Genomic DNA, 18152 nt, shown 5'->3' with positions numbered 1-18152 from the left:
CTTTCCGATCCCCCTCCTACTTCCCACGTCATGTATCATGTAACTACTGCCTCTGTCTTAAAGAGGCAGTACCTTGCAACAATTGCATAGCATGTTTGAAAGGAACTAGGCATCTGACAAAAAATCAACAGAAGGGAAGGAAAGACAAAAAGAGTATTACTAATTAATTTCCTAAACAGCTCCCTTATTTATTGTCAAAGTCCTAAGAGAACTCCAATGATATACCAGGGGTCTCGGCTTTATCAACAGCTCAAGTAATATCTCCACTTTGGCAAGTCCAGCGGAATTGGATATTTCTTTGAACAGTTCATTAGACCCTTTGCTTGTGGAACTGTGCAGAAGTTTGCTCTTTGAGAATGATACTAACATCTTAGCCAAAGGGCAGAGTGAACTACGCAAAACTGACGTGATTTAGATCTTTTTGCAATTCACACTATAACACAGAAAGAGGTTGGAAATGTAAACATAATAACGTCTCATGCTGCTGCGCTTGCACTAGCAATGCAATATTTAGAATTATTTTACGATAAATTAAAGGAGGTTGGCCTTCACTCCAATCTTCTGAAGGACCTCGCATGTAAACGTGATGCAGTATTATCCAGTGCTCAGGGAAAGACATCACAGAAAAAAGGCAGATGCAGAACAGAGAACAAATGGCCAACCACGGCGTCTCCTGTGGAACCCATAATACATGATTTAACTTCAGGTCAAACTATTGTGCTTGTTGAAGAAAACATCAGAATCTCCAACCGAGGAGAGATTAAGTCAAACTCCTGATTGATCAGATTTGGTATATGACATAATAACCAACGTTGTAACAGTGTCACAAGTACAAATGATGAATAAGGCAAAAAATCAAAGAATCAGAAGTCGTGAGCAGGGGCAAAAAACCTGCCTTCTAGGAAATTAATTTGCTCAATCCAAAATTAGTGTTTTCAATACATCTAAAAGAACAAATTAAAGTGGCAGAAAAAGAGGATAGTGCGAAGGGAAACAGTCCCTCTATGTCTACCAACGGAGGGGGTGAAGTTTATTGAAAAAGACATTGCTTCTTACAAACATCACCCTTATTGACGTCAAGGGCTGCAGTGTCTAATATCCCATTGCCCTCATTAATGTATCATCAAGTCAATGATCTTTAGTAGCAGCTGGTTTGCTCTAAATAAATCTATGTACAGTGGCGATCATGGGAATTGCTTTTGTCTGGAAGCCTTGTGGATTGAACCTGGTGCCATTCTCCTAAATAGGAGGAAAATATTGCCCATTCTTCATTTGAAACCAGCTCTAAAATGAGTACAATCGGCTGACATAAACCAAATTGATTTACATCACAAAGGATGGATCTGGTTTCTGTAGCACTCAACTCTCAATTAATTGTAGGTATGATTATGAATGCAGTTGATGCTTTTAGGTCAAGGGGTTTTGATGTGTTTCTACCAATACGTGCTCCAAGCTTTGAACTGACTCATGATATGCAGGAAGGAAAGTCCATCCAGTCTGCAAGAACAGTCCTACACATTAATTGTTCCCGTTCAAATGAAGGAACCTGTTCTGTGTCTGTGATATGAATAAAGCAAGATGTAAGACAAATGTCAAGTGACTGGTCCTGCTTGCCATCAGTTCTGGGGGCCAAATCAGACTCTACAAAGATTAGCAGGCCATTCTAGCTGACTCCATTCACATTATTATCATGGAATTAATTGTAGGGGCTACAAAAATGCAACTGCTTATAAGATGTCCTATCCTTGCCTTAATACATTTTACATATTGATGCTTCAAGAAACTTGATTAGTAGAGTCTCCGACAATACACAGGCAAGGAAAGGTGAGGAAGACCTTAAGGTGGGTTTATAATAGCAGTTGCAAACAGATTGAAAATGGTAGCCAAAAAAGGTATACAAATTCAAAATCATTATTAGAAATTGAATTGACCAACTTAAATAGTGCAAGAAAGATTCCATACTGTTGATAAATCTGTATTGGAATCCAGCCATCTATGCGTTGGGGATTATACTAGATGAATTAAGTACAATTCTAGCAGATTGTTTTATGGATGTTCATGCCGACAAAAATAATTATGGGCGGGGACTTTAATTGTCCATGCCCCAATACAAAGATGTCTGGTTATGGCTACATTCTGAGTTACAAGCAAGTAGGAAAGGTCAGGGGAAGTGATAGTCTGGCCTAGGTGCTGTTTCTAATGGAATGGAACTGATGAAATGATATAGTAGGTTTGGGAATGCGGTATCACTAGCAACGACATTGCGGAGAGGTGAATTTAGATCAACTATTGTATATACATATATATATATATACGTCTCATATTCAATGCAAAAGGATTCCATCTCATTTGAAATTAAGTACTCAAGAGAAGAGTGATCATGCAAGCCTGTTACGTTCATTGAATTGGCTCTATGATAAATATTAAACAGTCCCTCATCTGGTAGATTTTGGGTTGGATTCAAGAATGAACAGGGTTGCAACAAGTGACTGGGAGTGTAAATATTCACAGAGATGGTTATTTGCAATGCGTCTATAAAAACCGTTAGACAATTTTGACAAGATTGGAAAGTTGATAACTATGTAAACTCAGTAAATATAATTTGTGATGCCATTTTGATGCAGGGGAAGTGGCAGCATGCCAAATATGTTCATCATACTCATGTTTTGGACAAAAAGTAATGAAAAGAAAGAGTGCCCTAAGGGCTGACCTTAGAAGAATTGAAGTCCTCATACTGTGCTCTGGGGAATGATATCTCCATGTAAAAAAAAATTACACTAGTCTTCTAAAACCTGGCTTCAATCACACAGACATGAGATGACATTAATTAATAGCTGGGTAATGCTTAAATCTTTGATTTCCAAGAAGAGTAATTCCTTCTGGAGACTAATAAGGAATGTAGACAATCTAAGTACAGCTGCCATGGTAAAGCCAATTCAAGAGTGTGGGTGTGTACACTCAGAACAAAAATGTAATGATGACCTACTTGTCGACAATACTGTAAATTGGGATGTATTATTAGGCTGGGATGGAGTCTTTACTAGAGAGGACATAAAACCTCTAATGCAAATATCTAAGGGCTGCGGGCCCCAATGGCATGTCATATCTCTTACTGAAAGAGAATCCCACTATGTGGGCAGACATCTTATATAGCTTATTTAGAGAGATAATTAGGAGGAATACATTACCTCAATCGTGGAACAATTCTCACATAACTCCGATTTACAAGAAAGGAGGCAAGTTACATCCACTGAGTTATCGTCCAATTGCCTTACTGGATGTATGAAGTACGATCATGGCCACATTACTTTTACAATATTTGGAAGAGTGGGTGTCCTCTAAGGGGAGAATGAAAAAATGTTATCTGGCTTCAGACGTGGGTTGGGGATCCAACTAAATGGTTTAGTGCAGACTTTTTTGCATGGCAGGGCAGTCAAGAAGGGTAATAATAACCCTATATTCCTTGCTTGCTTAAATTTAAGTGGGACCTTTGATACGGTCTTCAGGCCAAGATTATGGTTAAAGTTACAAAAGTGGGTTATTCCTTAGGGACTTTTGATATTGATATTTAATTTGTAGTGCGGTCATCCACAAGTATTTCAGAGCACGACAAGGCAAGTGAGGGGAACAAGGTAGACCAAAAACAGCAATCTTACTAGGCCCAGTGACATTGAGAATGCGCAAGTGCGGGGGAGAGGGAGGGGAAGAAGTGGAAAGTGCTGAGCAAAGGAATAAAACACAACAACAGTGGTAGTGCAGCCAGCAAGTGGCAAATGCTAGGTTTACGACACAGACAGGGGCTGTCTGATAAGTGCAGAAAACATGGCGAGGACTGTAGGGTAACAGATACAGACCGAAGTGCAGGGGTTGCCAAGATGAGTGACAACGTTTTAAAACTGATTATTCTCTTGCATACAGAGAGTGGCATTATGGTGAGATTGAACAGGTTGAGCCAGGTCGCAAGGGAAATAGAAACAGCAAGTAGACTCAGACAAGGGTGTGCCATGACGCCAACTCTGTTTAATTTACACCTATCTCATCTTGGGAGTGCACATGGATTGTAACTCCTTCCGAGTAATATGTGATACTTCAAGACTTGCATTGCTTACACATGCAGATGATCTCATTTTACTGGATTCTATTCAAATAAGCCTACAAAGAAACTTGATTCTTTTCAATAATATGCAGAAGTCGACAGCTTGACAGTGAATGCCAGCAAATCTAAATTCTTAGATTTTTCAAATAGGAAGAATTCATGTAGTTTCAAATGGCACATGGGTCAGTCAGTAGTGGAAGATGTAACATCTCATTTAGGCTTCTTTATATGGGAGAAAAATAAGAAACAAAATGTGTTCTGGCAGAGAATCAGCAATGCTAGCAAACCTTTGGGGGCACAAACAAAGTTAATAAATAGGACCTGCTGTAGTTTGTCCTACCTCCCATTATTGAATTTCTATAGAATGAAGGTAATTCAAACCCTGGTTTAGTTTGGAGCTGTCCCTGCCTTAGTGGTGGGGTGGGTTCCAGAGATTGGAAGAAATCATCTGGAAACAAAGTCTAGGTCTCCCAAACTCAGTACCATGTCCCCTCCTACATGAATTGCTGGGCCGAAGTTCACTGACATCTTATGTTTGGTGGAGGGTGTAACAACTGATAAGTACAATTGTGTTACCTGATGGGAACTTTTTATTTAAAAATCTGGACGAGGCATATAAAGCAAATTTGGTGGCCGAGGAAACTTCATGTATGAATATGTGAAAGGGCCATCTCAATGAGATTGGCTCCCATGTGAAGGAACTACCTGAATCCCCCCAAATAAAAATAAAAATGTTTACCTACGATTGGGCCCAAACAAAATTAGAGATAGGTTATAGACCTAGCTCTCACACATAGGAAAAGGGAGAATGTAAGGCCTTTTATTTATACATTTCCTGTCCCAAAACCTCACCTTCTGTCACTTCGATTTTATTTAAACCGAACTCCAAAACTATACATTATGGCCCTTGAATGGGACTGTCTAATGACAAAAGGCTAAGGAGGTTTTTGAGAAGAAAGTATCCGAAACAGTAAAGCCAGTGCCAGTATGAGGGATGTGAAACAGAAGCACTTTATTAGGGTCTGGACTGCTAATTCTCCACTGGGAAGTGAGATTTTTCTGGAACAGACTTTTAACATCAGATCAATTATTCCTGTCTCTGATGGAAGTGTATTATGTTTTAAATATATATTGGGAATAATTAATATGTTTCTCATTCTGATTGATATTGTTAAGAGCTATCATACTTGATTAGGTGGTTTTATAGTTGTGACTAACAAGGTTGATTAATGCTCTTTAAAGAGGTACATAAATTGCTACTGTTTGATATTGATTCATACAAGTGAATATATGTACTGTAGATTATGTGATTTATTGGTGATTAGTACTAGATCATTGATTTTGTTTCCTAAAATGTATTCTACCAATGAAATGTGTGATGCTCAGATGTTTTAATAGTTGGATAACATTGCCTAATTAATTATGCAAGCTATGCAACCCAAATGTTTGTATTGTTGTAAGTCAACATATGTTTTTTTCTCTTTTATTCTTTTATTTAAATTGTTTAATGAATTTGTTTTTGTGAAAGGTTTTTTATGCAAAAAACATCACAAAAAAACTAAATCCAAACTGCCTTGCATTTATAAGACACACTGTTAATTATTACTAACTGACTGAATATAAGCAGGTAAATTCCCAATCCAATGAAATATTATTTAAAAAAATTACATTCTCCTACTTATCTTTCGCTAAAAATGCCCCACAAAACCTGAAGCTCAAGATGATATTGTAGTGCCTTCAGCTTGCTTAGCAGTGCTACACAGTACGTAAACCATCTGGCCTACTTTGCAGGTATTGTGTATAAGAGTGCGTACAAAATTGAATATAAGTGGGTCACACAGCACATCCTGTGCTTATTTAAATACATGATTTAAAAATGTTTGCATTGATTTATACTCGTGTTAGGATAGAAGTCGAAGCTGGAAAGGATTGTGAAAGCCAGCTGTAGTGGAGACAGATGAAACACAGGAGATGCTGAGGGGCCAGGTCACATGGTAGACCATCAACAATAGAAGAAAAACTGCAGTGAAGTCCAAGGGTCTTTTATTCTAGAATGTTGGGAAGGGAAGCAGGTAAAGTGTGTCTCGGAATTTGCCACACATAAATAATGTCTGTGATGAGGAAGATATGCTAGTGGTGTGAAGGCATCATGAGGTAAGACATAGACAATAGATTCACTTTTCTAAAATCAAATAGTTTATTTCTTGTATGTCTGGATGGATTAAGGTCTCCTATGATAAGGTGGGAGTTCCCTAATTAAAGAAACTAAGGATAGTCTGTGTAATTAAGTTCAACTCAAAGGCCTATCTGTGTCCAAAACCTTTACTTGCCCTCATAACTAAATATATACAATGTGTAGGGATCTCAGCAACCAAAGAAACAGTGTTAAAAGTAAAATTCTGAGCTTCTTCCAGCTGTTGACTTGTGTTTTAGATTCCCCTTCCCCAAGTTGAGAACAGTTCCACAAAAAGAGCTTAGGGTTCCCTTCCCCAGGTTCAAACACAGTACCACAAAACGGCCTTGGGGTTCACTTCCTCAAGTTCGAACAGAATTACACAAAAAGGCCTAGGTGTTCTCTTCTCCCAGTTCAAAACAGCTCCATAAAAAGACCTTTGGGTTCACCTGCCCAAGTTTAAACAGAATTCCACAAAAAGGCCTAGACGCTCCCTTCCCCCAGTTCAAAACAGCTCCACAAAAAGACATTGGTGCTCACTTCCCCAAGTTCAAACAGTTCCAGAAAGGTCTTGGGCTTCCCTTCCCCAAGATTAACACAGTACACCAGGTCTTGGGGTTCCTTTCCCCAAGAGGACAACTCTCTTAGCTCTCCACAAGTATTCTAAATCAACTTTGTAACCTTTCAGGCTTTTCAACAGTTCATTTAGCTTGCTTTTTTCTTTAATCACTTTAACACTTGTTAAGCACAACAGATTCCCTGTATTGACTTTTCTTGGTTCACTCCAAGTAGGGATTACTCGGTCGAGGCGCAGTTGTCGGACCACACGGTCCACCCATTACAGGTCACGCAACCGATAACCCTTTGTTATGTTCAGTTGTTCTCATTGGACTTCCTTGCCAACACAGGCTTCCTCCTCTGGACTTGTGTCATTAGTCCACTTTTAGTTGTATTGCTTCTTGGCAGTTTCTTGCCTTTGCCACAACGCGACTTTCACATAGTTCAGTTTGTGGTGTGTGTTCCTTGTCACCACCTTGCTTTCACATCATCCAATAGTGCTTATCCTTTGCTTTACACTTGCTTCACAAACCCTCATTATTGGCAGTCACTTGGTTAATACCATTTGCTTTTCACTTGCTTCACAAGCCCTATTGGTTGGCTTTCACTTGGTTCATACTGTCATATTGTCCATCAATGCTTTTTACTTGCTTTAACTTTATTTGAAAATGCACATCACTCATTTATTTCGTGCCATATTGTCACAGGTTTCGCATATCTTTTCCTTAGTTCGGTATTCAATAAGTCATAAAGTACTTTGCAGCTTGCCTGGGACACAATAATCTTTACTTCAGTCGCTAGGCCCTCTTAGTACAAGGTTTCATTTGATCGGCATCTTCCTTTGCCCAAACCCAGGCTCTAGAGTGCCACAGCATGAGTGTTCCCTCTCCGTCACTCACCGGTATACGCCCGATCTTCTAGGTACTTTTGGTTTCTCCTTCTGCGGTCTCTCGCTCTTCCTTCACTTGCTGGGAGCTCCGGTGAGCAGCGCTCACCGCTTTCACACCTTGTTGCTGCTGCTCGCGGCTCCTTGGAGACTTTTGTGTCTCCCAGCTCCGGTGGGGGACACACGGCACATGGATCTGCAGGGCTGTCGACTTCCTCGCAGCCCGTTTGGGCTTCAGCATCTCACTCGCTCTCCTGTAGCGCCCGGCGACCTTTTCACCAGCTCCTCGCCAGCCTGCTCTGTATCGGGTGACTGCCTTTGTTTTCCCAGATGGGTCTCTCTTCCATTCTCGCTTGTCTCTCCTTATATGCAGCTGTAGTCCCTCAACTGGCTGAAGCTGCAAGTCCTTTGGTTGACCACAATTACATTCTTTAGTGGGGCATGCCTGGCCATGGTAGTGGTGTTCCATTGTCCTCTTGCTCGTCTCAGTACCAGAGTGATGTGCACAAATGGAAGTGTGTCTTACTCCTAGTTGCCTCTTCCTCGTGCCAGTTTTAAAGGCATAAAAATGTGAGACAGTGGGTGTGTGTGAAAGAGGGGCAGGCTGATATTAACCTATAAAGGCAGGGGGAGGGCAGGGCTTAAGGAAAGGGCAATGTGGGTCTAACCTGCTCATTTGAGGAGATGTCCTCCTTGTTGATCTCCTGCTTGCTCCTCTATACTGATGGTATCTGACGTTCTAACTAACGTCCTTTCATGATGATCGTTCAATAAAATGTGATGTTTATATGCAACTGTCCTGCAGTACCGTTTCTGAATTTAATTAACATTTGGTACCATTTTTCCCTTGTTACTTTTTCCCTCCAGCCCATTATGTAACAGTTGGGTAGCTACTGGTGGAAATTGTGTGTATACTCAGGTACCCATTCCGGTCAGGGAAGCCAGTTTAGGAATTTCCTGTAAAGTGTCAGTGCCCATATTTTAGGCAAGTGGTATCAAAACATTATTAACAGTAATCCCTTGCACACCACATATTGGTTTTTCTGGTGGGTGCCAGGCCTCAGAGACCCCCCCTGTGGAACCCTGTGCCCCCACTTGTGCCCCCCCTACCTAAGACGAGCAGTGACCATGTTCTCCCCCTACATTTGTCTGTGCCCCCCCTACTTTTGTCTTTGGCCCCCTCTGTGCCCCTCCTAAATTTGATTCCTGGCGACGCCACTGCTCAGAGGGCCCCACGTAACTGGCACCCTTGCATTTCTTTTGTTTTAGAAAGAACAAACCCATATACAGGTCTCCAATTTGATGCGTGAGGCCAGCACTAACCGTACTATGAAGTATACAGTCCAATATGTTTAATATCCAGTCAGTACTTATCTAATTTCGACAGGGAATAAGGATCAACAGTGGCTCAATAGTCATCTGTTATGAAGTTGTAACCTTCTTGGTCAGCTTCTTGCTTAAATTTCAGTCCAGTACCATTCAATGACTACAACTAAATTGCTAACGGCCCCCTACATTGGCTTATTGCTTCCCATGCTCACGTGACCTATGAACGTTAGGTTCTCCAAGCACCAACTCCCACAACATCTGCTCTTTAAATAACACAGTGACAGAATGCCAGGTATGTCTACGTGCAATTCCGAGCTTTTTTGATTTTTGATATGCAAATAATACAGGTTTTCTTACGCAAACATGCTAACTTCTCAATAAACCATTACAGAAAGACAGAAACGTTTTTCAGTACTGCCAGTCTGGACGACGTCAGTTTCCCCATAACAATAATCTAAAGCCCAGTGGAGTGCAGCTGATGGCTGTGCTCCACTTTAAACAGGATAGGCTACAGAAACCAATGCAAATCAGGACACAAAAGCTATTTTTAAAGGCTGGAAAATCAGATTTAAGATCAAACTAATCCAAATAGTTTAGGCAGGACACAAAGGTTATTTTGAGGCAGCCTTTATTAACTAGTGTGTGTAGACTCTGTCAGTCAATATCCTATGGCCTTCTTGATGAAAGCCAACGCCATAAAAATACACTCAAAGACGTGATGCCCTATTTCTCATAGCTGGGATTTCCGAAGGAGATTTTGACCGATTAAGGATCCAGCGTTGTGTCCAATTTAAGGGGCGAAATCACGACCCTTCTTGGAATCAAACATGTGAGAACCTCTGTTATCCCCAGATGGCTTGTTGGAACATTTCAATAAGACACTGAAACACCTGGTGAACAACTTAGTGAACCTAGATGGCAAAACATATGACAAGCTGATTCCATAGGTATTATTTACCACTAGTAAGACACACAAAATCTCCGCCCGGTGCATTCCCTATAATCTAGTGTATAGACTGAACCCTATGACTCCAGAGAATGCTGCAAGAAAGATGGGTGGAACAAGGGCATGAGGCCATAACACTGCCCAGTTCATCTAGAAGTCCTGTGAAAGGATGACTACAGTGAGTGAGCTCTTGACCAACAGCTTATCAGTTACAACAAGAATACTAAGCTAAGGACCTTTGTCGTCAGAGATCATATGTTGGTCCTCGCACCCATGACTGACAACAAGTTACTGGCTTGCGGGCATGGACTGCACAAGGTGGCAAAGGAATTAGACCATTTACATTACGGGATACAACAGCCAGACTGCCAGAAGGAAACGCATGTGTGCCAAATGAACTGCCGTAAAACTGGAAAAAGTAAAACCAATCATACCTTAATGGCCAGCATTCAGAAAGCACGTCAGAAAACCATTGCCACGGAAAAGACAACCTTAGAAATACCCTGGGAAACAACAGAGAAGGCTGAGTAAAAGGATTTTAGCATTGTATCAGAACACTTCCTGAAAAACTGATGGGCGTTTACTCTTAGAGACTCCCCAAAGCCAGCAGAATAGACATCCTGGAGTTGCTGAAAATAGGTTATGGCTCGCCATCATAGACAAATCCTATAGTGAGTGGCCAGAAGTTAAGGGAGGAGGCGGATCTGTGTGAGGCAATGAAACATTCAACCCCTGAGATACTCCCCAAAAAGGTCTGGCAGAGGGATCTGTCTGGCCAGACCCAGGAGCAATGGAATGGAGAAGCTCCCCAAAGGAAATCCAGTGATCGGGCGGCAGTTCCACTGCACACCCTTGTTAAGCACATTAGTGAGCTATCGTTTACGCTGCAGCGTTATTTTTGAGATATTAGTTGTTGGTTTTGCTTCAGCATTAATGACAAGTTACTAATGTTAGATTTCGACCAGTTATGTGCATGCTAGTATGTCTTTAGTGCTGGGATTCTTTTTAATATGGCGGCATTTATTTGTTAATGCGCACAATACAATTGTAAAAAGAAAAACAAATAAAAGAAGCATTGGATCAAAAATGTCCAACCATTACTTACTTTTAATCAGGCAGTTTGGTTTAATGAGTTCAAGGTGCGAACTAGTGCTTCAACTTCCAGAACGAAGAAAGCTGTTAAACGAAAGCCCAGAACCGGAAGACGCTCTCATCCATCACATTGGCCCTTTCGGAAACGCTATCGAAGGGGGCTCGCAGTCTTTGCAAGCAACACTCACAAAAGCATGGAGTCTCGGAAGTGCCACCTTTCAACATGTAAAGCAGACCAGGATTACAATGCCAACTGAAGATGGAAAACATAAACAGTAAAGTTGACTATGTCCTGTATGAGGACCCGGCACCACTAAAATATAGCTTCTTTTTGGCAGGCCTGCGATTCTCCATTTGTCAACGCCAGCTGTTTCTGTTGAACTATAACACCCTGTGCGTGGGCCAATCAGATTGCGCGCGCACAGGACCGTGCATTCTTAATTAAACAACGATAATTACACTGGCGTGTGCAAGCCATCTTGTCTATGTATCTCTTTAGGAATCAGAAAATGTGCCTGAAAAGAGAGAAAACAAAGCACACACTGTACAGTATACCAGGCCTTGATGACTTTCAATTGGGCCGAGGGGCTTTCAGCAATGTTAGCTTTCTCTGGAGTCGCAGCAAATTGCGAGGTTGGCCGTGTGCCATTATCCCAACCGTTTCTCTTTCTGAGAAAGTCCAGAATATGGGTCATAGAATTAGCGATATCCATATGTATTTTATTTGTCCTCCCTGTTCTTTAGGAAAATCCGTAGATTTTCAGACTTACCAGTACAGCGGAATGTTCCACAGAGCTATAGGACAGAGCCAGTTACATGTGCACCCCCACAATGGCCCTCACAGCTGTCCATCCCTACTATCGTTGGAATAACCGTTTTTCACCATGAGGGAAGCCCCGATTTCCTTCGAGCTAGAATTACTATATGATTTGATACTGTAAGAGCTACAGTGTCTGAGAATGTCGATGTAATCTTCCAGGTGGCTGGAAAAATCTTGACTAGTTTTAGCAAATGGCCGAAGAATACTGCAAAGGAAGTCAAGCATTCTCAGCTACGGAAAGCAGGGTGGTATGATCAGGAGTGTAGGGCAGCGAAATCAAAGTTACCAGGTGTCCGAAAAATAGAGTGCCTGGAAACAGAAGTGAAATTCTAAGATAACTCTAGCCAACAAAAAAGATATACTTCATGAGTCTCTGGGATTCTCTGAAAAAAAAACCTAGTCTCTAAAGACATAGGAATTCTGGAGGATTGTGACACCGGGTGCCAGTGACCAGCAGAATGCTGTGCTGGCAGTGATACCAGAAAGGAATTTGGTTATACCAGGAAAATAGACAAAACATTTTTAGCCATTCGAGATGAGCCTCAATGAAGTGGCAAAAGCTGTGGGTTACCAGGTACCAGGGAAAGCTCTGGGTCCTGATTATAGGCTGGCAGATCTATAGAAAAGTAGCACAGTTCCAGTTCCAAGCTAAAACCGCATTGGGTCCCTGACATGGTATAGCTCATATCCATTACTATTATAAAGCACTAGTGGAGCAAAATAAAATCTATCGTGCTGATCTAAGAAAATTGCTTCGATTGGAGTCAAAGAACAGATAGATCGTTATTTAAAAAAAGGAAACAGCAGTATCGCAATTGGCATGATGCTGAAGAAATGCTTAAAGCCATTGTGAAAAGGAATACTAGAGATTTGTGGGCCCTTCTAAACAGGTCTAAATGAGGTTTTTCAACCAGCAAGTATGTTGTCTTCTGTGTCGGAGGGTAATTGGATCAACCATTTTTCCCAGCTTTTCGCAAGAAGGATATTGAAGAGGGCTGACCCCTTTAGATAAAATACTTCTAGCATAATGGGACTGCCGGAAGATGACAAAACCCCTCTTAAAAAAAGAGATGATGACCAGAAGTGGGCAATTGAATCTGATAAAGATCTGCTAATGCTCCTAATTAAAAACTGAACTCTTCCAGGGCAGCAGGCCCTGACGGCCTTAATAATGGAATATTAAAACAGAATCCGTCGGTATAGGCTGATTTTTGCCTTATATTGTTCAATCAAATTGTAGAACTTAGAGAGGTCCCTGAATCCTGGAAATCTGCCCCTCTAATACCAATCTTCAGAAAAGGATGCAGAGAAGACCCAAAAAAGTTTAGGCCTATTGCCCTCCTGGACACGCTGGGAAAACTGTTTTCATCTATTCTCCTCTGGCACTTGTTGAAATGGGCAAGAGAGGCAGGACGCCTTCTGTCAAGACAAACCGGATTTGTAAAAGGAGTGGGGACTAACCTTAACCTCTTCCTGCTCAATGCTCTAAAGAATAAAACCTTAGGGGAAAATTCCAGACTCTTTGTGGCCTTTATTGACCCTGAGAAGACCTTCATTCGTATCAGCAGAGAAAGACTGTGTGGAAAGCTCATAGCCTGGGGATGCCTGAGAGACGTGATTGAGGCTATTACAGCCCTATATTCGCATACACGTGTGAGGGTTAAACTGTCCACTGAAGGCCTACTCTCAGAAAAGATCTCCACCTCTAAAGGTTTGAAGCTGGGCTGCTCATTGGCACCTGCCTTATTTAACCTCTATCTAGCCGATATTATGGAGGGTCCAGAAATGGTCCAGGCCTTTTCCCCTAAAATAAACAACCAACTGGTTCCAATTCTTCTTTATGCAGACAACATAGTAACTCTAGATCAAACGAAAATTGGCCTTCAGCAACAACTTAATGAATTGGTCAAATATCTGGAGGTGAATGGTCTAAAGATAAACACAAAAAACCCAGAAATAATGACGTTAGAAAGCAAAAAGGGGAAAATATCCACAAAATTTAGATGGTATGTGGGCAAAGCGTTTTTAGATCAGGTAAATTCCCTCCCCTATTTGGGAGTACTAGTAAATAACAGTATCAGTGAAAACAACTGTTTGGAGAATATTAAACTCAAATGTAAGCGCGTCACATCCCAGGGGATAATTCTACATAAAATATTTGACAAATGTTCATTAATCCTAGTTATCACCTTCTTTAAACAGAAGGTGACCACCTTGGTCTATGGAGCTGAAATTAAACAAACTTAGCCCAAAAATGTCTGGGAATACATTGAAGGTTATTTCTGGAAAAGAGTGTTGCGCTTGCCAAACTCCCTACCAAATGTAATGATTATGTTTGAGCTGGGTCTACAATCCTTGCGTTCAGTGATCAAATGGAAGTCCCTAGCACTCTATGCCAAATCTATACATGGAGAGGCTTAAATTCATGAAAGAGGCCTTGGAACTGCATATGACCAGAACAGCAGTAATTAGGAAAGAACGTAATGGGAATGAACTTGGAAATGTGATTTTATTGTTGGAATTTTGATATTATTTTTTGTTTTTGGGTAAGGATATTGTTGGATGGAATTGTAATCCTTTGCTCGTTTAATATTGATGTAAATATGATCTAGTTGTTATGAAAGCTTTGAATACAGCAAACACAAAATTTGTTTTTAAAAAACAAGTAGCCCTGATGGATGGGTCCCCTATTTGCATAAGCTGTTCAATGAAATTCTGAGGACAGGTCGCAAACCACCACTCTGGAGCCTTGCAGAAATTGTGTTGATATTTACAAAAGGGGAATGTGATGACCCTGGTAACCATCAACCAATTTTTTTACTGGGTTCCAAAAGTAAAATGTATGCAAAAATACTTCAGACAAAATTGGAAGAATGGGTTATAGAACATGAGTCACTTACAAGTGGGTTTTGTAAAGGGTCTAAGACCATTGCAAAGATTTTGAGATTGAGCCTAATTTGTGATAAATATGTGTGCTAAACAGGGGCAGCCTTTAGCTCCCATTTGTCTGCCTTTGATGGCATGTCTAGGTCAGCTTTATGGAGGTCTCTTGTAGACAAGGGGTTTCCGCTTACCCTATTGAAAGCTATCATGGAGCTTTATGCTGATTCTTCTGCTAGAGTCAGAAGGGGCATTTGGGTGTGTGACTACTAATAGTTTTGGGTTAATGAAGGATGTTAAGCAGGGATGCGTGCTGGTACTCTTGCTCTTAAACTTATTTTTTGATGGAGTATTATTAGGCTTCCCGATGGGTACATCGGACCCCTTACATATGCCAGTGAGAAAATCGGAATCCTGTTCTTTGCCTACGATATTGTCCTCCACTTACGCACCCCAATGCTGCTAAGGAAACAGGTAGTCCATTGTGTTAAGTTTTGTCAGTCACAAGGCCTAGAGGTAAATGCCTAAAAAAATAAATGTATGAGGCTTGGTAGAAGTCGGGGGTGCCAATTTGGCATGGCTGTTGACATCAATAGGGCACAGATCAATGAAGTCAGCAACTTTGTGTATCTTGGTGTTACGATCTCTAATGACGGAACATGGAATAATCATGTGGCAAAGGCTGATGTGAGCTTGGGAAGGAAGTGCAATGGCATTTTAGCCTTTGCAAATAGAACAATGTGTGAATTCTATGTTTACCGCTCTAGAGATTTATAAAACACAAGTATGGATCAGAAATGTGGCGCCCAAATAAGGCCAATGCCCAGTGACAAAGAATAATGCTCTGAAAAGGTTACTGCGCCTACCTGTTTGCTCCCCTAATATTCCTCTGCATATGGAGTTGGGCCTTTTTTCTATTTTTGATGTGATTGCCCTCAAGCCGATTCTATTGTGGGTGCGCATTTGGTCAGGCTAGTGCCACATAAAATTTCGAGAAGCACTAAAAGATGTTTTGTCCCACGGTTAGGCGGAATCATATGCAGTACCCTTTGGGAACACCACACACAAGTAAGACTACAAGTGCAAGTACAAATTCACCTTTGCTACAAGCCTGTACTACACAGTAAAGTGGTAGCGATGGCTGAGCAGCCAGACTTATCTCAAGAGTAAAGTGAGCAGTTTCAGAAGTTACACAAAGGACAGCAATTGCTATGGTTCAAACAAACACTGACTCAAGGTTTCTGAGTAAAAGAATATACATTTATTTACACCATCAGTTATAAAACCATTCACTATTATCAAGCATCAGAAAAATCACAATCTTAATATACTACACAACACCCAATCAAACCTGGACAAGTTAAGCTCAAAATGAAGTGTGAGCAAAATGGCACTCCAGCAATTTAAAAAGAGAGGGAAAGACAAGGTTATACAAAATTAAGCAGCACCAATAAGTAATTAGACAGGGCAATCTAGAAAAGGCTTACTACAATGAGGATTCAAATCAATAGGCCTGGGCCAACGTTAATGGTTCAGAGTCTTTGCAGAGGATCACACAGTTCAGAGTAGTTCGCGTTTAAGTCTTTGCCAAGAGTTCGAAATGAAGTTGGTCGGAAGAAAAGTTACTTAAAAGAGTAGAGAAGGACAAGCCCTCGGATTGGCAAAATATTTAAAACACTTTCGCCGCCGTCAGACGGAACGAACAAACGGGTTTGTACAGTACCTTAGAAGAAGAAGAATGCTGTAGCTGAGGCAGAAGTTCCTGGCAGATCCTGCAGTCTCACAGTTCCTGAAGCGACTGTCGGACTGACATGAAGGAGGAAGACTGGAGGGTCCTGCACTGCCAAGGGAAGGAACCAGCAGCAGAGCAAAGCAACAAATAAAAGGTGCACTCCTTAAAACCCAAACAGGGTCCGGTCCTCCTGGTTATTCGGTTCACTGCAGCAGTGAACAGCAAATTCGACCAGGGGAGGGAGGCCTTGCTTGAAGTTTGGCGAACTGGTTGGTCCCTCCAGCTCAAGGGAAGACGATTCCTTGCAGATTTTCTCTGTCGTCGAAGTTTAGGAGATTCGGACACGCAGCAGGGTTTCACCGGGAGGTTCAGTAGTTGCAGCAGTCCTCTTGCTTAAGATTCTCTTCGGTTCTCTCGATGCAGTGGTGACTCTGCCTTCCAAGTCCCAGAGACCTGCTTTTTATGCAGTTTTCCCCCATTCACACAGCCTGGCTGTCAATCACACAGCAGGATGGCTGTCCTGGCAGGACAGTCACCTAGCCAATCAAACAAGAGTGCTACTTGGGTCTCCAAGGAGATCCTGTGCAGGGGGCCTAAAACCCCTCCCCCACATCCTGTCTACCTAGACTCTCAAGCTCCTAAGGAGGGCTTCTGTGCAGAAGCCCGTCAAAGGACGGCGAACAAAGGAACCAAACCTGATTTGGCGCGCAGAGTAAAACACGAGAAAGACCTTTACAAAAAGAAATGGCGAATAAACCCAGCTGGAACCAAATAAAAGTAAATGCGGCCCAGCGGATTTAAGTTTGAGGCTACTAACATAGCCTAAAACAGTACCAAGGCTATTTTCATAGACAGCGGTAGGAAAAATATGGTAGATACCACTGCCACCAGCCAAATTTCAAAGATAGGGGAACAAAATAATGTTCCATGAGAGACAGACAAAAAGGGATAACTATTAACCCTTTCCAGTACTCTATGAAAGGTAGTTTGTACCGGGTCTGTGAATTTAAAGAGACTAATAAAGTCAATGGCACCTTTACATGTTCTGGGAGACAGTAGTCAGTCCCAGAAAATGGAGTTTAAAGTGGGAAGTCTGGAAAATACTAATGGTGCTGTGTGACACACAGTAAAAAGGTGATGCCTATGGAGTAGGTGAGGCTCCACAGTCTATGAACACAAAATGTAAAACACACAGCAAAACAGATGTAACAGTGGGAAAAAAGGCTCACACTCTTACCAGGTGAAAAAGAAAAATCCTAGAACTCCAGTAAAGCTGCTGAGGGATTCAGTAGGCAAGGCAATTTAGCCATTCTGGAGAATTCTCCCTAACACCCACCAAAATGCTAATAGCCTTGGGTGGTTCCGTTATATTAAGGAGCTTGTTAGCAAGCGGGGCTTCGACAAGCTCTGGACCAGTTCACAGACCGTTAAGTGAATACTTTTACCCAGTTTATTTGGGGCAAATATGTCACTAAATGTTTAAATCTGTCTATGGGTTATGAGTATCTGCTTTGTAAAGACATGTTCATGATGGAGAGTATCTGTATTTTGTGGATGAACCCCTGAGATGCTCTCTATTTAATGGGTTGCGTCTTGAGAATTTGCCACTTGCTGCAGTAAAAGGAGAAGAAACTTATCAT

Source organism: Ambystoma mexicanum, chromosome 1p (assembly GCF_040938575.1).
Source record: "Ambystoma mexicanum isolate Mex_15411 chromosome 1p, UKY_AmexF1_1, whole genome shotgun sequence".
Lineage (NCBI taxonomy): Eukaryota > Metazoa > Chordata > Amphibia > Caudata > Ambystomatidae > Ambystoma > Ambystoma mexicanum.
Note: the sequence above shows the minus strand (reverse complement) of the source record.